The sequence below is a fragment of the Apodemus sylvaticus genome, chromosome 15, assembly GCF_947179515.1.
Source record: "Apodemus sylvaticus chromosome 15, mApoSyl1.1, whole genome shotgun sequence".
Classification (NCBI taxonomy): Eukaryota; Metazoa; Chordata; class Mammalia; order Rodentia; family Muridae; genus Apodemus; species Apodemus sylvaticus.
This window is the reverse complement of record NC_067486.1, coordinates 40,433,076-40,457,810: the sequence shown is the minus strand read 5'-3', so window position 1 is coordinate 40,457,810 and position 24,735 is coordinate 40,433,076. Positions and strand designations below refer to the sequence as shown.

Here is a 24,735-nt window from a genome sequence, read left to right as displayed (position 1 = left end):
GAACCTGAAGAGACTACCTAATGTAAGTAGACAGACATCAGCCCTAGTGGGCCACCCACATACCTCAAAATTTCTGACCCAGAATTTTTCTGTCTAAAGGAAATGCAGGGACTACAAATGGAACAGTGACTGAAGGAAAGGCCATCCAGAGAGCATTCCAATTGTGGATCCATCCCATGGGCAGGCATCAAAACGTTACTTTGTCTTCTATCATTCATTCTTAAGTATCTATCATCAGGGATATATTTACCATCTGTATTTCTTCTATTAGGTTTCTAATGAGAAGATTTAATCTTAAATGTCATATAATACTTTTAATTATCATATGCAGTCTGAGTCCCATTTTGTGCATGTTATTAATTTTTCTAATATCAAACTGATTGAAGTCTTTATAACAGAAAGGCTTTTATCAAATTTTATTTGTATATTCACTCAATTATTGTCAATGGAAAAGACCAATTCCTTGTTATATTAATATCTTTTTTTACGTTACATATGGCAACCCTCTCATAATTTTAGATTGTTTAGGTATGTCATGAATGTTATTTGGTTTTTTAATTAAGTTTATTTATCCATTTTATATCCCATTATCAGCCCCCAATCTTAGTACCCCTCACAAGGATCCTCCCCACATTCCTCCCTCCTCTTCTCCTTTGAGAAAAAGACCCCCTCTAGATAACACCCCATTAATATCCCTCTACCCTTGTACATCAAGTCTGCAGGACTAGGCACATCCTCTCCCTCGGAGGCTTGTCAAGGCAGGGTATTTAGGGGAAAGGGATTCATAAGCAGACAGGAAATATATTTAGGGGCAACTCCTGTTCTTGATGTGGGGGCACCAGCATGAATGTTCTTTAAATTTACAGAACAGTACAAATATCCATTATGCTGAGTGAGGTAAGGCAGGCACAGAAACATGATTTCTGCATGTGTTCAGGTCTGGGATGAAGTGAAGGTGATGGCAATAGACAATGGTTGATGCCCGTCCTTGAGAGCACAGTGAGGCAGGGGAAGGTGAATCAGTAGTGAGCCACCGAGCAGCAAGGCTCTCAGTTCAGGATGCTCAGTACAGCTTGTAGTCATATTTTGTAGAGGTCCCAAGCCAAAACAAAGGATTATGAAGATTTTAGCAACACAGAAGTGATAAAAATTTTAGCAGTAAATCTGTCTAACCTGATGAACTTTAGATAAAGCACATGGATACTGAAGTATAATATGTCATGTAATATGTACTATTTGGTGAATGAGTAAAATGTGTGTGTGAATGCATCCAGATGTAGAAGTTATGGAGACACCTGACTTATTCCACGCAAATGAGGTCTCTTCCGAAATCTGGCCAGCAATCCCTAGTGATCCTAATGTTTCCACCTCCTCACCTCCAGAGTGGTAGAACTAAAGGCAATGCCACACTGATCTTTTTACTTGGTTGCAAAGCTGCAAACTCAGGTCCTTGATGTAGCTTTCAGATGGCAATTTCCACTGAACATTTATTTCACCAAGTTTTGTTTTTTGCTTTAATCTTTGAGATTTACAACTTTTCATAAGGTGAATTATACCTCTAAGTGTTGATGTTGCCCTGCCTTTTCATATTTCCTGTGGCTGGCACATCTTCTGAAGTGCATCGCTACCAATTTCTGCAAGATGTTTTTATTTAATTATCCAGTTTTATTCCATTTTAGTAAAGTGTACATGCAAATAATACCAGACGTGCCACCATAACCACTTCAAATACAAAATTCAATGGTAGTTAAGAATATTAACAGTTAATGTCCTGGTGGAGACACCCCAATTGTCATTTCCAGAAACTTATAAAAATACTTCCCAACAGAAATTGTATATCCATTAAATACTAATTCTCCATTCCCTCATGTTCCCAAGCAATTACCATTCTACTTTCTATTGATGAATCTGACTACTCAAGAGCCCACTGTAAATTAAACTATACAGTACTTTATTTTAAAAGCCCACATAACTCACTTCCTATACTTCAGGTCTCATTTAAATTAGAGTCAAATTATACTTTCTTGACTATTCTGGATGTCTTTACAGAATGGATGGGCTTCAAACTTCCCAGAGACCTCCTACCTCTAGCCTTTGAATGCTGGGATTAAAAGTGTGTCCCACCATATTCACATTTCTTCTCTTAAAATGCAGGATAATATTACATTTTATGGAAAAACTATATCCTTCATTTAATAATGGACATTTAGCCCTAAATTGACTACTTTGAATAATACCATTATGAATAGGAGCACAGTAAAACATCTTGTCCTAATGAGGATTATTATCATTATGATGAATTCATGACTGAAGCATGTCTAGTAGGTAAGGGACTATTCGGTTTCCCCTTCCCCATAGTAGTTCATCACTGAAGTAAGCCAGGTCAGAAACCTGGAGGTAGAAATCCTGGTTTCCACTCCAAAATTGCACCCCTCCATCCCCATGATCACCACCCCACCCACTCCTGCCTCGCTGTCTGGGTATTCCCCTATACTAGGGTATCGAGCATTCTCATGGCCAAGGGCCTCTCCTCTCTTTGATATCAAAAAAGGCCATCATCTGCTACATATGGATCTGGAGCCATGGGTCCCTCCATGTGTACTCTTTGGTTGGTGGTTTAGTCCCTGGGAGCTCTGGGATCACTGGTTGGTTCAAACTGTTTTTCCTCCTTTGGGGCTGAAAGCTCCTTCAGCTCCTTGGGTCTTTTCTCTAACTCTTCCATTGGGGACCTTGTGCTCAGTCCAATGGTGACTTAGAGCACCTACCTCTGTATTTGTTAGGTTCTGGCAAAGCCTCTCAGGAGACAGCTATATCAGACTCCTGTGAGCAAACATTTGTTGGCATCCACATTAGTGTCTGGGTTTGTTGACAGTATATGAGATGGATGCCCAGGTGGGGCAATCTCTGGATGGCATTTTCTTCAGTCTCTACCCCACATTTTGTCTCTGTATCTCCTCACATGAGTATTTTGTTCCCCCTTCTAAAAAGGACCAATGTATCCATACTTTGGTCTTCCTTCTTCTTGAGCTTTGTTTGGTCTGTGAATTGTATCTTTGATATTCCTAGTTTCTTGGCTAATATCCACTTATCAGTGAGTGCATACCACATGTGTTCTTTTGTGATTGGGTTACCTACTCAGGATGATATTTTGTAGTTTCATCCATTTTTCTAAGAATTTCATGAATTCATTGTTTTTTATAGCTAAGTAGTATTCCATTGTGTAAATGTACCACATCTTCTGTAGCCATTCTTCATAAAATTACAAAGTTTCTGTAAGGCAAAGGACAATGTCAGTAGAACAAAATGGCACTCAATAAGTTGGGAGAAGATCCTGACCAACCCTACATCTGACAGTGGGCTAATATCCAATATATACAAAGAACTCAAGAAGTTAGACTTCAGAGAACCAAATAACCCTATTTAAAATGAGTTACAGAGCTAAACAAAGAATTATCAACTGAGAGGCACTTAAAGAAATGTTCGACATCCTTAGTCATCAGGGAAATGCAAATCAAAACACCCCGAGATTCAACCTCACATTAGTCAGAATGGCAAGGATCTAAAACTCAGATGATAGCAGGTGCTGGCAAAGATGTGAAGAAGAAAGAACACTTTAACACTGGTCATGGAATTGCAAGCTGGTACAATCTCTGGAAATCAGCTTGGCATTTCCTCAGAAAATTGGAAATAGTACTACTGGAGGACCTAGCTATACCACTCCTGTGCATATACCCAGAAGATGTTCCAACATGTACTAAAGACACATGCTCCACTATGTTTATAGCAGCCTTCTTTATAATAGCCAGAAGCTGGAAAGAACCCAGATGTCTCTCAACAGAGGAATGGATACAGAAAATGTTGTACATTTCCACAAGAGAATACTTTCTCTTGTTCTTAAACTTTTAATTTAGTTGTTGTGAATTTCACACTATACATCCCAATCCCACTCTTCTACCCTGTCATATCCATCCTTGCTCCTTGCCACCTCTCCTACAAAATAAAAGTAAGTCTTTCTGTGGAAGCTGTGGTGTGTCATACATTATACCTTTTGTACAAACAGCTCTACTTGCAAATGTTTACTTCAACGAGTCAGGGGCTTGGTTTAAGGCCTCTGGCTTCTTCTACACTATCAACATGGGATCCTCACCAGGATTTCCAGCTGTTGCACTGTCATGGAGATTCTCAATTTTCAGATCTGCAAGACTGGCCCAGTCATGAACTTCAACAGTTCATTGAAGAGGTAGAAATTGTGGTAGGTCAACTCAAGCCTGAGTGAAAGCTGAGTTCGTCAACCCAGCAGATCTCCTGCACCCATCCCACTACCTCCAGGTCTTCTACTTTTCACAGGCCTGGAGTGGGGATAGCTCTCCCTTGTTTCCTGTACCACAGCTTTACTGTGCTGCTTAGGTATAGTGTGGGGACACTGCTTTTCCTGGACAGCTCTCCTGAGTATCACAACTGGTGAAAGATAGGACCTTCTCTCCTCCACTCACCTCTTTGGGGCCTGCAAGGGAGGGGCAAGATTGGTTCAGCATGGTGCTTAGACATTAGCATGACCTCAGGTGGCAGCCCACATGGGGAACATCTGCATGGCCTTTGGTAGTAACATGGAACTCAAATGTCAACACAGACACTGGGTGTGATAGAACCAGAGACCCAAACATGGCCTCTGAGAGCAGCATAGGCATGGATGTCACCATGCCCTCAGATGTCTTTTTAGGCTATTCTGATCAGGTTGGCCTTCAGCATCAAAGATGCTTCTGGTCATCAACTTGCTCTTAGGCAGTAGCTCAGATCACTGACATCTAGATGGCCTTTGATGGCAACGTGGGACACAAGGAGCAGTACAGGCCCTGATTGCTATAGGGTGATTAACCCAGATATGGTGTTTGGTGGCAGACCAGGCCTGGACATCACTATGGTCTCAGATGGTTGCGCAGGCTCCTTATATCCACATGTTGCTCTTCTTTCCACCTCTCTCCACAGGGCACAAACCACCCAGACTTCACTTTCTCCCTCAACTCTCCAGCATGATCTCCAGGCTTCCCATCTCTCCATCAACATATATACTCATCTTAGTGGTGCCCACTGCAAGGCCAAGGCAGCAGATTGGTTATCCCTATTCTGCACCCAAAGGCCTCATGGTGGTCTTTTTAATAAGCAGGCCTCTCTCTCCAGAAATCCTCCCTTCCATTCAGAAAGGAGACAATGGATACCAGTAACAGCATATAACAAAGACATGTATTCAAATATGCCCAAGAAGTAGTTGAAAATAGAAACTGTACACTCAGAAAGGATGAAAAGTAAAAGAAAATAGATAAGAGGAGATAAAGTATAAAATTAAAATTGAATAATAATATGACAGAAAAATAAGAGGGGAAATAATGAAAGGTAAGGACAGGACAGATTATGGGATAAAGATATCAAAGTTACAGTAAGGGAAAGCTGAAATCAAGTGTACAATAAAATTTTAAAAATTAAAAACAGTGACTAATAGTCCTTTCTTTAACAAGATATAGAGTATGAGATACTTTGATTTTTCACCTCAATATTCTAGTTTTAAATTTCACTAGGAGAAAGAATGAATGTGGCATATGTCCCTGCTTCTTTGTTCCAGACAGGTTAATCAAAGACAGCTGTGTTGGGGCTGAGCTCACTTTGCCATACCTGCCTTGCCCTTGACCCACAATAATCACTGCAATTAGGATGAGCTTGTGATTTCAAATATGAGCCTGGTAGTGCAGTGAGAATAGAAGCAACCTCAAATCCATTCCTGCCAGCGAAGACAAGAACAACCTTGTTGATAAAGCCTCACACAAGTGGTATTTGTCCAGCACACATATGTAGGGATGTTTGCAGAGCACATGCTTTCTTACCCACATGTCTGGGGTAATGTGTGCTGGGTGATAAAATCAAAGCAATCTTCACTGATGATGCAGGTCACAAGGACTGAGTGGTCCTAGTTGTAGAGTCTTGCTGGTCTCTGTCTCGGGCTCCTCTACTTACCATGTATAGTTGAGTTTATTTGTGCCAGAAGTTGAGCTATCCTTTCCAAATAGAAATGCCCTATACATTCCTCTGTAACAGATTCCCATGTCCCACCACACAGACCTATGTTCTTGATTATGCATCCAAGTAGCCATTGGATTCCTGATATAACACTGATACTGTATGTGATATATAAGGTGATATTAAGGAGTATTGGAACACTGAAATTTGTCACTAAAAACCTACCATAGCACCAGTGGGTAAACCAGCAAGTCAGAGAATCTGCTTTTCAGTGTCTTCTTGCTGCAGAAAGTAATTGCAGGTTTCCATGTGGCCCTTCCAGAGCATTTCACTTTAGTTTCAAGAATCCCTGCCAGATGTCTGTCTCACAGCTGCTTCTGATTCCATCTCCAGGGGATCTCTTGCCCTCTTCTTGGGAATCTGAACAAGTGAGCATCCCAAACATGATACATACATTCATGATACACACATACCTACCTATGTATGCATTGTTAAAAATAAATCATTTGAAAAATAAAGTTTAAACTATAATAGTTTAATATATGACTACATAAGGATAAAGGAATGAATGAAAAATATTACTACACAATGACATGGAACATTTCAGTGTTATTTTTGCAAATTTTAAAAGTCAATATATAAGGTGGGTACACACAAGACCATTAGAGTAAAAAATAGTACTGGAATGTGTATGATTTTGTGTATCATTTTTTTTTGGTTTTTCATTTTTAACTAAGTAAGGAAATATAGTCCAGAAATATACATGACTTCCTTTAAAATATTTATTAATTTTACTCTAAGGTAGTAATTGTATATAGCCTATATACTTCATACACAAATGCGTGAAATGTGCCAGAATTTGCAGAAGTATATCAGAAAGACTGTGGACTTAAAAATTTCAGCTTGAATGTCTACTTCTCTAACATAAGCTGAATATATTGATTGAAACCTAACATTTTTATGGTGATTTGCAGAACACTAATACTTTTTATATATTAAAAAAATACTCTGAAGACAGAGGATTAGACTTATACATCAAGTTTTCTTTTTTATCATGTTTGCTTTATAAAAGGTAGAAAGGAAGAGAAGAAAGATTTTCTGAAAAAAAAAAAGGAAGTCAGCTAATGCCTAACAATTTCAGGTTTTATGTATTCTGGAAAAATAACACAAAAATTTTCCCAGTACCTAAATAATATTAACCAAAAAGAATCTTACCGATTGAGACATTTCATTGCAGGATTATAATTGTTTATTGAATTTGAAATTATAGCATTAAAGGAATCTCATGAGAACAATGAAAGTAAATGCAACAGTTAAATTTTATCTGCCTACATACTGCTGATTAAGAGTTTACAAATCATTTTGGAATCATATATGCATACATATTTAGCAAACACAGCTAATTATTTAAACACTAATACTTTACATCAATTATGTTTTCATTTTTATATTTAATATTAATAAAATCATTTTAATAAGCTGAAATTAATGTACTATAGAAGCTGAAGCATTTTTTTTAAATACTTAACTTTTCATAACTTTCTTAACAGCATTTACTACCTCTGTATTTCTCAGGCTGTAAATAAAAGGGTTTAGCAAAGGAATTATAATTGTATAAAACACACCCACTGGTAAGCCTTTATTATTATCTTCAGATGGTCCAATATACATAAGAAGGCAAATGTAGAATATTGACACAGAAAAAAAATGAGATGCACAAGTAGAAAATGCTTTTCTTCTCCCATCCTTGGATTTCATCTTGAAAATGGTGAAAATAATGTAGAAGTAAGAAACCAGGACAGTAGTAATGGTAAAGAGTTGAATTGGTATTGAAAAAATATATACCATTAGTACATTGATAAATGTGTCTGTACAAGAGAGCCTATACAGAGGAAGAATATCACAGAAGAAATGATCAATTCTGTTAGATTTACAGAAAGTTAATCTTAACAAACCACCTGTATGGATCATGGAATGCAGGTTACTGGCTATGAATGTGCCTATGCTCATCTGCAGGCAGAGCTTCTTGGACATCATGCTGTGGTACTGCAGTGGGTTGCATATGGCCACATAGCGGTCATAGGCCATCGCTGCCAGAAGAAAGCAGTCTGCAGTTTCAGCAAAACCCAGAAAATAGAACTGTACCATGCACTCATAGAGAGAAATCCTCCTGTCCATAGAAAAGAAGTTCTCTAGCATCTTGGGAGTGATGGCACAGGAGCAGCAGTTTGGCCAGAAAGATGTATATGGGTGTGTGGGGACGAGGCTCCCTGTAGATCAAGGCTACCAGCCCAAGGTTTCCCACCATGGTGACCACATAGATGACAGAGAACACCAGGAACAGTAATGTCTTCAGGCCTGGATGATCTGAGAATCCTGTGAGGATGAACTCTATTATCAAGGAGTGATTTGCCTTCATCATCCCTGATCTGTGCTGATATAAAATTGTAAAGTATTTCAATTGCAGTCACAAGAGGAATATATCTCACTAACAAGCTCTAATTATACTATCAATGTACAGAAGAACACCTTCATATTGCCCTGTATCCAGAAGAGTAGCAAACCCAGGATAGGTCATGCATCATGAAAAGTTACTTGTAGATTGTGCATAAGGAATTCTCCTAAAATTTCTGAGAAACTTCTGGAGTAGAAGGCTCTAGCTGCATGAGTTAACTTGTAATTGAGAACCAGCCCATGGTCTGTAATTTTACATTTTTCAACTTGAGAGATTCTCATAGCATTCTCCAGACAACATAATTTTAAGTATTTTATTATGGCATCAAAGTAATGTTGAAAATGAGCTATTTCTTAAATCTAGTGGAAAATGTTTTAAAATCTAAACAGTATCAGGATGAATTTGGAAGAAACAAGTTTTTTCAGGTTACATTTTTCCAGATAAATTGACAGTTGGATATTTTCAGAAAAATTTGTTCTTTAAAGCAGGGTATATATATATATATATATATATATATATATATATATATCCTCATTCTATCTTCTTAGTTAAAAATCACTTTTATACTCATTTTTAGATTGTCAAGTTCCTACTCTTGTCTCTTCTGACTAGCTTCCAATGAAGTTACTGCTATATGTGTATCCAGTTGGTCTGGTTTTAAACATCTTGTAGGTATAATTAACATGAAACTCCATGACAAAGTATCTATTCACTGTATATGTATTGTTCATTTTAAATATACAATTTATATAGCTCAAAGTCATTCAAAAGTAATCAATGTCTTTATTTGTTGTTGTTTTTAGAGGATTTCTACTTAGTTAATTATTTAAATCTTTAAAGTGATTTATTTCTAATCTGCTATGTTTTAGAATTTAATGATCACTCCAATTACTATATACTGTATAGTGTGGACAATATAGCACTGTAATGTTTTAACTGCAGAAACAGCATGAGCATTAAGGAATAATGTAATTATCTTGAGATACTAGAAGTACAACATTTTGGAGATGAGCATACAGTGGTCATTCTGCATACATTTTTATTTTTAAATTACTTCATTTAAATTAACTCATAGATAAAACCATTGCACAGCTTGTTTAAGAACCTTGATAGACACAGACTCTGTCCATGTCATGGGCCTTCTAGACACTAGAATAACCATACTAAAACAATGGTATTTAGGTTAGAATTTTATACTTTCCAAATTCCATTTTTATTATAATCACATTTTAATAAGTATTAAATAACATTTCTTATAAACTGAACTTAACATCATTTTTGCTACTCTCACATGATATAGTTTTCTGTAATTTTATACTAAAATTTACTGTATATTAAAGTTTACTGTAATTTTATACTCGAATAAAATAGCAATGTTTACTTTAGATCTAGAACATGTTGCAATATCCCTTTGACTTAAGCTATTTTGAAAAGATATTTGAAGAGCTATAACATTACTATCTTCTGTTATTTTACCACAACATAATAAGAAATCAACTGGAAATATTTAGGTTTTGTTATCAAAAGGTACTTATTATTTAGAGGATTTACCAGAATAAAACAAATGAAAACTCATTTTTTTTCTTCTCCAGTATGAAATACAACTATTTTCCTAAATCTGAAATCTATTTTACTGTATATACTCAAGTTATGGCAGAGTCATTGTCTTACCTGGATATTTGCTGATAAACTGTAATAACACAATCTGATTATATCCTACAGATCTATTTCCTGAAACAACTCTGTCTTTGTGATCCTTGTCACTATATTCATCAGAGGATAATTGGAGTTAATCTTTAGTACTGATAAAAGGTTTTTAGAAACTGAACTCTTATTGACTGAATGACCCATTTACTGCCTCTTTATATCTTGTCAAGATATATTCAATTGAGAGACACATGAAAATTAAGTAAATAAATTGTAGAAACCATAAAAAACAGTGAAGTGTTTTTTAGACCGGGATTGCTTCATGTTTCTATGTAAATTAAAATCCACCCTCATATTCTGAGTTCACAGACACACATTTTATATGGTTGGCTTTCTACATGATGTGTCTTAGTTTGAAGGAATTAAGAATAAATAACAGGTCTTTAAAACACTGGGGAATAGATTTTAAAACTCTAGGACAATCAGTTACAATAGCTTCAGGGCAGAATAAAGTTCTTTTGATTCTAAAGGGAGTTCATTGGCATTGGCATTGGGTATTTCTGCAGGGAATCACCAGCGAACAATTAATATACCATCACCTCTAATTTTACATACACTGGCAGATAACTGCAATGAGTAAAACAATATCTATATAAATCCCATGAAGTTGTAAACAGATTTAAAGAGATCTGCATTTGCTGGTCAGAGAGGGCACTCTGGCTCAATCACATTACAATTACCCTGGCTGTACCCTATGGCTCCATTTTCTACACTTGCTCTTAGCCAAAAGGCCTAGAAGTGATGGCTCCATTTTCTGAAACAACTCTGACTTTATATTTCTTGTGACACTTAAGTGTCAAAAGATAACCAGAGTGAATTTGTAGGTAGTGAAAGAAAAGAACATATTTCATTTTTATCTCTTCATGAGCTCTCCAACTAGAGGGTAAAATCATTTACATAATTCTTCATAGGAAAACTATATTTTTTATTCAATATATTCTTTATTTACATTTCAAATGATATCCTCTTTCCTGGATCTCCCCTCCCCGAAAGTCCCATAAGCCCTCTTCCCTTCCCCTGTCCCCCAAGCCACTCCTTCCCATTTCCCTGTCCTGGGATTCCCCTACACTGCTGCACCGAACCTTTCCAGGACCAGGGTTCTCTCCTTCCTCCTTCTTGGGCATCATTTGATATGTGAATGGTTTCCTGGGTATTCTGAGCTTCTGGGCTAATATCTGCTTATCAGCGAGGGCATACCATGTGTGTCTTTTTGTGATTGGGTCACCTCACTCAGGATGACATTCTCCAGTTCCACTCTCTTGCTGAAGAATTTTATGAATTCATTGTTTTTAATAGTTCAGTAGTATTCCATAGAGTAAATATACCACATTTTCTGTATTCATTCCTTCATTGACAGATATCTGGGTTCTTTCCAGCTTCTGGCTATTATAAAAAGGGCTGCTATGAACATAGTGGAGCATGTGTCCTTATTACATGCTGGGGAATCCTTTGGGTATATGCTCAGGAGTGGTATAGCTGGGTCCTCTGGTAGTATTATCCACAGTTTTCTGATGAACCGCCAGACTGATTTCCAGAGTGGTTGTACCAGTAACCCCACCAGCAGTGGAGGAGTCTTCCTTTTTCTTCACATCCTCGCCAGCATATTTTCTCCTGAGATTTTGATCTTAGCCATTCTGACTGGTGTAAGGTGAAATCTCAGGCTTGTTTGAATGGCTGAGAAGCACCTAAAGAAATGTTTAACATCCTTAGTCATCAGGGAAATGCAAGTCGAAAAACTATATTATATGTTGAAAATGGAATTATGTCTTCTCTCAAGTGAACGAAGGTCAGCAAATAATGGCAAGAGTTGCATGGTCTCACTTCTGGAACCCAAAGACGGTGACATCACAGAGGTGAGAGTAGAATGTGATGACCAGAGGCTGACAGCATAGGAATATGGTAGAGGTGGGGAAAGTTAAATCAATGGGTAATAGGCTAGTTAGATGGGATCAGGGAGCTCTACTGTGCTATTGACAAATAGAGTCGATACAGATAATAATATTGTGCTTTTAGATTTGGAATGTGGAACAGAATTTTAATTTTTAACAAGTAGAAATGACAAATATCTTTTGGAAACTCTTTAACTTAATCATGAAACATGTTTTGAAACTTCTTTGTACATGTATTGAAACTTCTTTGTATATGTATTGAAACTTAAGATAGTACCACATTAATGGATATTATTTGTTTTACATGTTGATTAAGATAAATTAACATTTGCCACATAACCATATAGCTTTACTACATTGCTTCTGATAATTTATAAAACCTTGTAAATTTTTTTGAAACAGGATCTTACAATAGATCCCAGTCTAAGCTCCAAATCTCCCATAACCTCCTTAAACTCTGACATGCATGTGTATACTACCCGGCCTAGTCCTCAGGTTGATATATTTACTGAGTAAAGAAAAACAAACATTTTTCCCTGATATACACATGCATATACTGTGTTTTCATTAAATCTAATCTCTTGAAATTTTATTAAATCTCAGTCTCTCAACAATTCCTTTCCTATTCACTCATACTGACACTTTCCTTCCTAAATTCATATTTTGCATTTCTTTCAAAATACACTGAGTCCATCTAGCATAGCATATATGTACATAGATATAGAAACATGTGCTGGAGCATGGGTATCTTTTATGGCACTACACATGCTTGAAAACTTACTGTGCATCCTTCATTGTGGAGAGCCATCCTAAACATATGCTCGTATCTCAGCCTAAAATGACTGCCGAGAAAAGTCATGAGAACAGCAAACTAGAGCCTCTCCCACGAACTGCCGGTTAAAGGGAAGTTCTGATATAAACCACAGGATGTTCCAGTCGGCACAAACACCAGATGTTTCCACTGGATGACCCTTATCTCTTCCTGCTGAAACTGCCAAAAATATCTGCCCCCTCCCCTTGCTATGAGCCAAGTTCCTCCTCTGAAAACTCTAAAACCTGTAAACCTTGCTACATTAAATGAGACCTCAACAATTGAATCCTACCTGGTCTCCTTCTCCCCCCTCCCTTTGGCCATCAGGTAGCACCTCTTCAGGACCCTGAATAACTGGACCTACTGGACGGGTCATTCCATCAGCCTTCAATTTCCAATAACTTCTTAGCTAGAGGTAGAACTTAATAAATAACGACAGCCATCCAACCTGGCCTTCTGGCTTGTTTGGTCTTGTGAGGGTCTTGTTATATACAGTCACAGATTCTAGGTGATCATGTATACAATGACCCTGTCATGCTCAACAAATACTGTTTCATTGGAGATGCCCATAACTCCTGGCTATTACAATCTTTCCACTTCTTCAGTGATGATCCTTGAGCCTTGGGGATGAAAGGATGTGATATAGGTGTCCAATGAAAAGCTGAGCACCCTCTTAGTCTCTGAATGCTGAATAGTGGTGTGTTTCTAGTATTAATCATCATCTATTGTAAAAAGAAACTTCTCTGATGAGGGTTAGAGATGAACTAATTTATAGGCATAGGTTTAGTTGATAAGTCTAGGCCTGATGCTAGTCCCATTTAATAGAGTAATAGTACTGAGTTCTTCCCCATGGTCTATAGTCTTGTTGGCTTTGGCCCAATTAACAGTGGGAGATATAAATCCTGTTTCGTAGAACAGGCTTTAAATTCCATCAAGCAGTAGTTACTTCCATATCATTCATGCCACTATTACACCAGAAGACACATCTTGCCAGGCCTGTTGTTGTTCTAGCTTGTTGAGTTCACAATCTGGTAAGACCCTTAATTATTTTTCTTCTCAGCTAGCATAACTAGAGCCTTCTAACACCATAAAGACAAGTCAGTAGAGCTGAAGTTTCCAAGTTAGTATTGGATTTATTTCTCCATGCCCTATGTCTTTAGGATATATCTTCCTTGATAGAAGGGCCCACCATCAACTTCTGAAATATATGCGAAAACAATTTCAAGGCTTTATAATATTGGGGGATGTCTGTGGAACCCTCCTGACAAACAACTTGAAAATTAACTCAACCTTTTAATTTGATGGTGTCTGGTCAAATTAGCAAAGATCAAAAGAAAACATATGATAGCTAATGCTACAACATGGATGTGAGAAATGAAGAAAACTTATCCACTGTTCTTGGAATGCAAAAAAGTTATAACTATTATGGGAATCAGTGTCTAGACACCACAGAATGCCATAAATAAATCTACTATATGGTTCAACTGTACCACCCCCGGCATATTTTCATTGTTCTATGCATCATACTATTAATATACAACTTCAATTTTTATCAAACAAAATCAATTTTCGTTTCCTAAAATTAGTCATTTAGATCATATAGTGAGATGAATATTGCACAATGAAGTTGGTATTTAATGGCTCATTTCAAGAACATGATTATTCAAATGAATTAAAATGTCCTATAAAATGGCTTGTATTTCACTTTAGTAGGTGAGAAAGCTAAAATACACACAAGTGAAATAACTACCCCAAATCTCAGTGAGAATGTCAGTAATTCGAACCAGAGTCTGTTATTCTACTTAATATATTATTTCATATGGAGTAAATACCTTAAAACCTGTATTATCACACTTAAGAAACCCATTTGTTATCTACAACAAACATCCATGAAATTTAGCCTGCTCTAGGTTATCTAGATAACAACTTTCATTGCCCTCATTAGTAAGCTACATGATAATTTCTCTAACTTCAAAGTCACTAAAGGCTTGGCTGATAACTCTCAATTTACTGAGATTTAGTCTTCTTTCCATCTTCTGATTGCCCAGAGAGTGCCATGCGCTTGCCTAAGCAATGATGCAGGTTGTCTCACTGTTAGTTAGTTTATAGTTTTCCAAGGCAATAGTCTCCAATTGGAGCCTATCGAATCCTGCCGTGTCCCAGGGTAAATCTTTATTCTACTCTATCTTTAATTCCTGCCAACTGAATCTACATGTTACTGATTTCCTTACAGTTTGTGATAGTAAACATATGTTGGGGTCATTAGGGTGTCTCAGTGGGTAAAGGTACTTGTTGCCAGTGCTTACAAAACTGAGTCTGAACCGTGGAACTGACAAGGCAGTATAGTCTGGTCTTCTCTACGGCCTCATTTTAAACCAACCTTCCTTTCTACTTTGAAACATGGATGAGGTTTGATTTTAATTCCTTGAATTATAGAACAAGCCCCTGGAAGCAACCATCCTAAAACTGTACCATACTTTATGCCGTAGATGTTTGGGTGGCTGTGGTCCTCTCAAATTCATGTATGCAATTGTTGTGTTTTGAGATTCATTTTTCTGTTAGTGCAATTAAGTTTCTTTTTTTTATTCGATATAATTTATTTACATTTCAAATGATTTCCCCTTTTCTAGCCCCCCACTCCCCGATAGTCCCATAAGCCCCCTTCTCTTCCCCTGTCCTCCCTCCCACCCCTTCCCACTTCCCCGTTCTGGTTTTGCCGAATACTGTTTCACTGAGTCTTTCCAGAACCAGGGGCCACTCCTCCTTTCTTCTTGTATCTCATTTGATGTGTGGATTATGTTTTGGGTATTCCAGTTTTCTAGGTTAATAACCACTTATTAGTGAGTGCATACCATGATTCACCTTTTGAGTCTGGGTTACCTCACTTAGTATGATGTTCTCTAGCTCGATCCATTTGCCTAAGAATTTCATGAATTCATTGTTTCTAATGGCTGAATAGTACTCCATTGTGTAGATATACCACATTTTTTGCATCCACTCTTCTGTTGAGGGATACCTGGGTTCTTTCCAACATCTGGCAATTATAAATAGGGCTGCTATGAACATAGTAGAGCATATATCCTTATTACATGGTGGGGAATCCTCTGGATATATGCCCAGGAGTGGTATAACAGGATCTTCTGGAAGTGAGGTGCCCAGTTTTCGGAGGAACCGCCAGACTGATTTCCAGAGTGGTTGTACCAATTTGCAACCCCACCAGCAGTGGAGGAGTGTTCCTCTTTCTCCACACCCTCTCCAACACCTGCTGCCTCCTGAATTTTTAATCTTAGCCATTCTGACTGGTGTAAGATGAAATCTTAGGGTTGTTTTGATTTGCATTTCCCTAATGACTAATGAAGTTGAGCATTTTTTAAGATGCTTCTCTGCCATCCGAAGTTCTTCAGGTGAGAATTCTTTGTTTAACTCTGTACCCCATTTTTTAATAGGGTTGTTCGGTTTTCTGGAGTCTAACTTCTTGAGTTCTTTATATATATTGGATATTAGCCCTCTATCTGATGTAGGATTGGTGAAGATCTTTTCCCAATTTGTTGGTTGCCGATCTGTCCTCTTGATGGTGTCCTTTGCCTTACAGAAACTCTGTAACCTTATGAGGTCCCATTTGTCAATTCTTGCTCTTAGAGCATACGCTATTGGTGTTCTGTTCAGAAACTTTCTCCCTGTACCGATGTCCTCAAGGGTCTTCCCCAGTTTCTTTTCTATTAGCTTCAGAGTGTCTGGCTTTATGTGGAGGTCCTTGATCCATTTGGATTTGAGCTTAGTACAAGGAGACAAGGATGGATCAATTCGCATTCTTCTGCATGCTGACCTCCAGTTGAACCAGCACCATTTGTTGAAAAGGCTATCTTTTTTCCATTGGATGTTTTCAGCCTCTTTGTCGAGGATCAAGTGGCCATAGGTGTGTGGGTTCATTTCTGGATCTTCAATCCTGTTCCATTGATCCTCCTGCCTGTCACTGTACCAATACCATGCAGTTTTTAAAACTATTGCTCTGTAGTATTGCTTGAGGTCAGGGATACTGATTCCCCCAGATTTTCTTTTGTTGCTGAGAATAGTTTTAGCTATCCTGGGTTTTTTGTTGTTCCAGATGAATTTGATAATTGCTCTTTCTAACTCTGTGAAGAATTGAGTTGGGATTTTGATGGGTATTGCATTGAATCTGTATAGTGCTTTAGGCAAAATGGCCATTTTAACTATATTGATTCTACCGATCCATGAGCATGGGAGGTTTTCCCATTTTTTGAGGTCTTCTTCCATTTCCTTCTTCAGAGTCTTGAAGTTCTTGTCATACAGATCTTTCGCATGTTTGGTAAGAGTCACCCCAAGATACTTTATACTGTTTGTGGCTATTGTGAAGGGTCATTTCCCTAATTTCTTTCTCAGCCTGCTTATCCTTTGAGTATAGGAAGGCCACTGATTTGCTTGAGTTGATTTTATAACTTGCCACTTTGCCGAAGTTGTTTATCAGCTGTAGGAGCTCTCTAGTGGAGTTCTTTGGGTCACTTAGGTAGACGATCATGTCGTCTGCAAATAATGATAGTTTGACTTCTTCCTTTCCAATTTGTATCCCTTTGACCTCCTTATGTTGTCGAATTGCCCGAGCTAGTACCTCAAGTACAATATTGAAAAGATAAGGAGAAAGGGGACAGCCTTGTCTGGTCCCTGATTTCAGTGGGATTGCTTCAAGTTTCTCTCCATTTAGTTTGATGTTGGCTACCGGTTTGCTGTATATTGCTTTTACTATGTTTAGGTATGGGCCTTGAATTCCTGTTCTCTCCAAGACTTTAAGCATGAAAGGATGCTGAATTTTGTCAAATGCTTTTTCAGCATCCAATGAAATGACCATGTGGTTTTGTTCTTTGAGTTTGTTTATGTAGTGGATTGTATTGATGGATTTCCTTATTGACCAACCCTGCATCCCTGGGATAAAGCCTACTTGATCATGGTGGATGATCGTTTTTATGTGTTCTTCTATTCGGTGTTCCCCTACACCATCCAGAGAAGGGGTGGAATGGGTACTTCAGTCAGTGAGGGGCAGGACAACTCTGAGCAACCCTCGGATATCAAGATGGTCCCAGGAAGCATCCTGTGCACAAAGCTGTTGGTAATATGGGCCAGGAACATGCATACTACATGGCCATGAACCCTGACATGGTCTTCAGAGAAACATGGACTGGGACCTCAGGTGACAGTGCAGGCTACCTATGTCAGGCAGGTCCTCATCACCCTTGCATCTCCAGTTCTGCTTCTCTTCCTACTGAACACACTGTTCCCTTCAATTTCTCCCCAATTTTTCTACCACGTAATTTCTTATCCTGGTGGTGCCAATGAGTATCTTCTCCTCAATTGCCACATGACAGTGGGTGGGCCTCAGTGTGTCTTTCTTGCTTCTGCCTGCCTGTCTTTGGGTTCCTTCAGGGCATCCATTGTACTCCTCTTCTTTTTTATTAAGATTGAACCAAGTCCATAGTGAGAACCACACTTGAGTTTGTTAGATTTTTATAAACTTAATATAAGTTAGAATCATCTGATTAAAGGGAGAGGTAACCTTTTATTTTGACAGCTAAGCAAAGAATTCATTGCTACTTTTGTATATTTCTACACAATTTGTCGATTAGAACAAAATCACAAAGCTACAACAGATTTCAAATGTCTTTACACAATAGATATACCAATTACACTGCATCTCCTCCAGTGGAATGTGCCTTTTTTATTAGATATATACATGGAGGGACCCATGGCTCCAGAAGCATATACAGTGGAGGATGGCCTTGTTGGATATCAACGGGAGGAGAGGCCCTTGGTCCTAAGAAGGTTAGATGCCCCAATATAGAAGAATGCCAGGACAGGGAAGCTGGAGTGGGTAGATTTGTGAGTAGGGGAAGGGGAGATGGGTTAGGGGGTTTTGGGGGTTGGGGGAAACCAGGAAATGGGACAACATTTGAGATGTAGATAAAAGAATATATCTAATAAGAGAGGGAGTCTTAATTGAGACAATGTCCCTATCAGTTTTGCCTATAAGCAACTTTGTGAGACATTTTCTTAATTATCTATTGGTGTTGGAGAGTTTATTGTTGTGGGTAGTGCTACCACTGAGCAGATAGTCCTGGTGTAAATAAGAAAGAAAACTGAGAAACTGAGATTAAACAAGTAAGAAGACTTCCATGGACTCTGCTTAAACCCCAGCTGCTGTGTTCTCACTTTGTCTTCCTTCAATGATTATTATTTGTGAGGTGAAGCTCTTTTCACGTATATTGGTTTTGGTCATTTAAAACAAAAATAAAAATGGTTTACTGTAGAAATCCTCTAGAAATGTCTTCAAACAAACCCAGAGATTTGCCTTTGGTGATTCTAAATTCTCTTCACAATTGACCACCACAGACTAATCATTTGTCAATCTCACACTCAGGCACAGAAATTCAAAACCACCTCATTCCAGCCTTGACCTGGCTCAGAATTTCATAATTCAAAATTCATTACTGTGACTTAATGTGCTGTGATAGTTTTTTTAACTCAATATTTTCAAACATTTTATTTGCTCTCTCTTGGGTACCATTTACTTATTTATTTATTTATTTATTTATTTATTTATTTATTCATTTATTTATTTATTAGTTATTTATTCCATTTCTTTACATTTCATCCCTAATGGCTACATAGTTTTATTCGATTTGCTGACCCTCTCTACCTCTCATATTTTCTCTCCAATACCTGATTCTGCCCCTCTTTCCTATTCCCCCCATCTCTATCCCAGGTCACCACCTCCATCCACCTCCTGAGATACTCCTGTTCCCCACTCTATGCAGGACTGAAGCATCTACCCTGGTCCTCCTCCTAAACTCCATATGGTATGTGGGTTGTATCATGGGCATTGTGAGCTTTTGGGCTAATATCCACTTGCCAGTGAACACATACCATGTGTGTTCTTTTGTATCTGGATTACCTCATCCAGGATGGTATTTTCTAGTTCCATACATTTGCCTGCGAGATTTCTGAAGTCATTGTTTTAATAGCTGACTAGTATACCATTGTATAAATGTACCACATTTCCTGTATCCATATTCAGTTGAGAGACATCTGAGTGGTTTCCAGTTTCTAGCTATTATAAATAAGGATGCTATGAACATAGTAGAGCATGTGTCCTTGTTATATGTTGGAACATCTTTTGGGTATATGTACAGGAGTGGTATAGCTGGGTATTCAGGGAGAACTATTTCCAATTTTCTGAGGAATCACCAGATTGCTTTACAAAGTGGCTTTACCAGCTTGCAATCCACCAGCAGTGAGTGTTCCTCTTTTTTCACATTCTCACCTGTATCTACTGTCATCTGAGTTTTTAATCTTAGCTATTCTAATTGTTTTGAGGTGGAATCTCAGGGTGCTTTTGATTTACATTTCCTAGATGACTAAGGGTGTTGAACATTTCTTTCAGTGCTTCTCAGCCATTTAAGATTCCTGTGTTGAGAATTCTCTGTTTAGCTCTCTAGCCCATTTTAATAGGCCTTTTTGGTTCTCTGGAGTCTAACTTCTTGACATCTTTGTATATTTTGGATATCCTCTATCAGATATAGAGTTGATAAAGATCTTTTCCCAATCTGATGTTGTTTTGTTCTATTGACAGTGTCCTTTGCCTTATAGAAGCTATTCAGTTTTATGAGGTCCAATTTGTTGATTGTTGATCTTAGAGCACGAGACATTTGTGTTCTGTTCAGGAAGTTTTCCCCTGTGGCAATGTGTGCAAATCCCTTCCCCACTTTCTCTTCTATTAGATTCAGCATATGTAGTTTTATATGGAGGTCGTTGATTTACTTGAACTTGAGCTTTGTACAAGGAGATAATAATGGATCAATTTGCATTCTTCTACATGCTGACTGCCAAGTGAACCAACACTATTTATTGAAATGTTGTCTTTTGTCCACTGGATGTTTTTAGTTTCTTTGTCAAAGATCATGTGAGCACAGAAGTGTGGGTTTATTTCTGCCTCCTCAATTCTATTCCATTGATCTATGAGCCTGCCTCTGTACCAACACCATGCAGTTTTTTATCACTATTACTTTGTAGTAGAACTTGAGGCCTAGGATGGTGATTCCACCGGAAGTTCTTTTATTGTTGAGAATAGTTTTCACTATCCTGGGTTTTGATAGTCCAAAACGTTGTTCAAAAGTTAAAAGTTGCAAATCTCTTCTCAATTCAATCTCTTTAACTATTGACTTCTGTAGAGCACACACACACACACACACACACACACACACACACATACACACACAATCATATACTTTCTGTATACAATGGAATAATATAGAGTAAACATTTTCATTCCCAAAGTAAGGAAAGATTGGACCAAGGAAGCCAAGAATACAGCAGAGCAAACAAAATAACCTTCAATTTTATGTCCTGAGTCTGAAGTTTATGATGATATATACTAGTTGTAGGACAGACATGCCCACCCAGTTCTGCTGCACTACAGCAAATGTATGCGACTTTTCTCTTTGTGTTGTGGTTAAAGGAATGCCTCTTCATATGCCCTTTTTATATGTCTTAGACTTTGGAGATACCAAAAGTCAATCTGTATATTCAACAATACAATTAGGATGATAAAGTCTTGGCATTGGAATTTTGATTTGCTAGTGTGAATTGTCTAGCTGGGGTATTATTCTCCTATTGTACGGTAACTTTATTAAACTTCCATATATATATATATATATATATATATATATATATATATATATATATATATATATATATATATATGTGCATATGCATTTTAATAAGCATTTTAGAGTATAGTAGGTTTCCATATAACTTTGTAAGTAGATCTCTGTCAGTTATCCTTCCATTACATTCTTTTTCCATTAATTAATTAATTTATTCACTTTATATTCTAATAGTTGTTCCCTCTTTTCCAGACCCCTCCCCTCACACAGATCCAACCCCCATAGCCAAGTCCTCTGAGAGGGTTGAGGACATTTCTCAGTATCCCCCCAATCTGGTACATCAAGCATTTGCAGGCCTAGGTACATCCTTACCCACCAAGGCCAGATAAGGCAGCTCAGTTAGGGGAATGGGATCAACAGACAGGCAACAGCCTTAAAGACAGCCCACACTCCAATTGGTGGTGCATATGAAGACTGAGCTGCACATCTGCTCCACATGTGACAGGGCCCTGAGTGGAACTGATGTGTACTCTTTGGCTGGTAGTTCTTTATCTGACAGCCCCTAAATGTCCAGGATAGCTGACAGAATCTTTCAGTCAGCTACTGGATAGAGCTTCTCAGAGGATAATTATGTTAAGCTGTCTACAAGCATAACAGTATCATAAACAGTGTTAGTGTCTTAGGGTTTTAGGCTATGAAGAGATACCATGAACAAGACAACTTTTATAAGGACAACATTTAATTGAGGCTAGCTTATAGGTTAAGAGGTTCAATCCATTATCATCAAGGCAGGAGCATAGTAACATCCAGGCAGGCATGGAACAGGAGGAGCTGAGAGTTCTACATCTTCATCTAAAGGCTGCTAAGAGAAGCTGTCTCTTGCATGGCTAGGAGGAAGGTCTCAAAGCCTACCCCCATGGTGACATGCTTCCTTTAAAAAAGACGCACATACTTTAGCAAGGCTACACTTCCTAATAGTGACACTCCCTGTGTCAAGCATATTCAAACCATCACAGTCAGGGATTGTCTTTGCCCATGAGATGGTTCTCAAGTTGGTTGCCCATTTCTTCAGTCTCTGTTCCATCTTTGCCTCTGAGTTTCTTATAGAGAAAAGTTTTGTTGGTGGGCCATTGTCCATAGTTTCTACTAGAGGTCTTGCCTGGCAACAGGAGGTGGCATCTTTAGGTTCAATATCCACACTACTAGCAATCTCAGCTAAAGTAAGCCCCAGGGATTCCAGGAACCCTCCCCCATCCCAGGTCTCTTGCACATTCTAGAGATGCCCACACATCCCCCAAACCACCATCCATTGATTTTCATTCATTCTCCTGGCCCTGTGGCTCTCTTTCTTGTCTCTCTCTATACCTGATTCCCACCCTCTTTGCCCTTCCCATCCCTTCTTCAAGGATTTCCATCCTTCCACCTGATTCCCATAACTAACTGTTTTATTCCCTCTTATAAGTGAGTTTACGTTTTCTCTCTTGGCCCCTCCTTCTTGTTTAGCTTCCTTGGGTCTGTGGAGTGTAGCATGGGTATCCTGTACTTTATGGCTAATATACACTTACAAGTGAGTACATAACATTCATGTTTGGGTTACCTGACTCAGGAAGACATTTCCTTGTTCCATCCATTTGCCTGCCAAATTCATGATGTCTTTGTTTTTAATAGCTGAGTAGTATTCTATTATGTAAATGAGCTACATTCTCCATATCCATTCTTGAAGAACATCTATGTTACTTCAAGTTTGTAGCTATTATGAATAAACCTGCTATGAACATAGTAGAGCACATGTCCTTGCGGTATTGTAGAGCACATTTTGGGTATGTGCTCAGGAGCAATATAGCTATGTCTTCAGGTATAAATCATTCCAGTTTTCTGAGGAACTGCCAAGATTAATTTTCAGAGTGGTTTTATAAGCTTGCATTCCCATTAGCAATGGAGGAGTGTTCCTCTCGCTACACATCCTTGCCAGCAAGTACTATCATTTGAGATTTTTATCTTAGCCATTGTGATTGGTGTAAAATAGAATCTCAGAGGCATTTTGATTTGTAGTTCTCTGATGACTTAGAGCTTTGAACATTAAGTGCTTTTCTGTTGTTTGAGATTTCTCTGTTGGGAATTATAATTAGCTCTATACTCCAATTTTAGTTGGATTAATTGATTTATTGGTGTCTAACTTCTTGAGTTCTTTATGTAAGTTAGATATTATCCCTCTCTTGGATATAAAGTTGGTAAAGATTTTTTCCCACTCTTTAGCCTGCCATTTTGTTCTAATGACAGTGTCCTTTGCCTTACTGAATCTTTTAAATTTCATGAGGTCCCATTTATTGTTGATCTTAGTGCCTGAGACATTGGTGTTTAGTTGAGCAAGTTGTCTCCTATACTAGGGAGTTTGGGGTTATTTACCAATTTCTCTTCTATTAAAGTTGTGTATTGGTTTTATGTTGAGGTTTTTGATGTACTTGAACTTGACTTATATACAGGATAATTAATATGGATCCATTTGTATTCTTCTACATGCAGACATCTGATTAGACCAGCACCATTTGTTGAAGATGTTCTGCCATTTCCATTGTGTGTTTTTGGTTTCTTTGTTCAAATCAAATATTTGTAGATATATGGATTTATTTCTAAGTCTTCATTTCAGTTCCATGGATCAACTTGTCTGTTTGTATACCAATACCATGAAGTTTTTATTACTATTAATTTGTAGTACAGCTTGAAATCAGGAATGGTGATACCTCCAGAAGTTATTTTACTATACACAATTATGTTAACCATCCTGTTTTTTCCGACATGAAGTTGAGAATTACTTTTTTTAAAGGCCTGTAAAGAATTATGTTGTAATTTTGATGGGGCTGTATTGAATCTGTAGATTTCTTTTGGTAGCATGACCATTTTTACTACGTTAATCCTATCAATCCATGAGCATGGATACCATTCAATATCAGATTTTCTGATATCTTCTTCAATTTCAAGTTCTATGGTAGAATTTTGTGGGTCACTTATAAATACTACCATATCTTCTGTAAATAGTTATAATTTGGTTTCTATTTTGCAATTTGTATCCTCTTGATATACTTTAATTGCCTTGTTGCTGTAACTAAAACTTCAAGTACTATATTGAAGAGATAGGGAGAAAATGGGCAGCCTACCCTTATCCCTGATTTTAGTGGAAGTGCTTTAATTTTC

General features: G+C 37.9%; 1 pseudogene; it reads right to left on the bottom strand.

The window, feature by feature from the left end:
- Positions 1 to 7,533: 7,533 nt before the first annotated feature.
- On the bottom strand, positions 7,534 to 8,431 carry LOC127666082 (olfactory receptor 181-like; annotated as a pseudogene).
- Between the last annotated feature and the right edge of the window lie 16,304 nt (positions 8,432 to 24,735).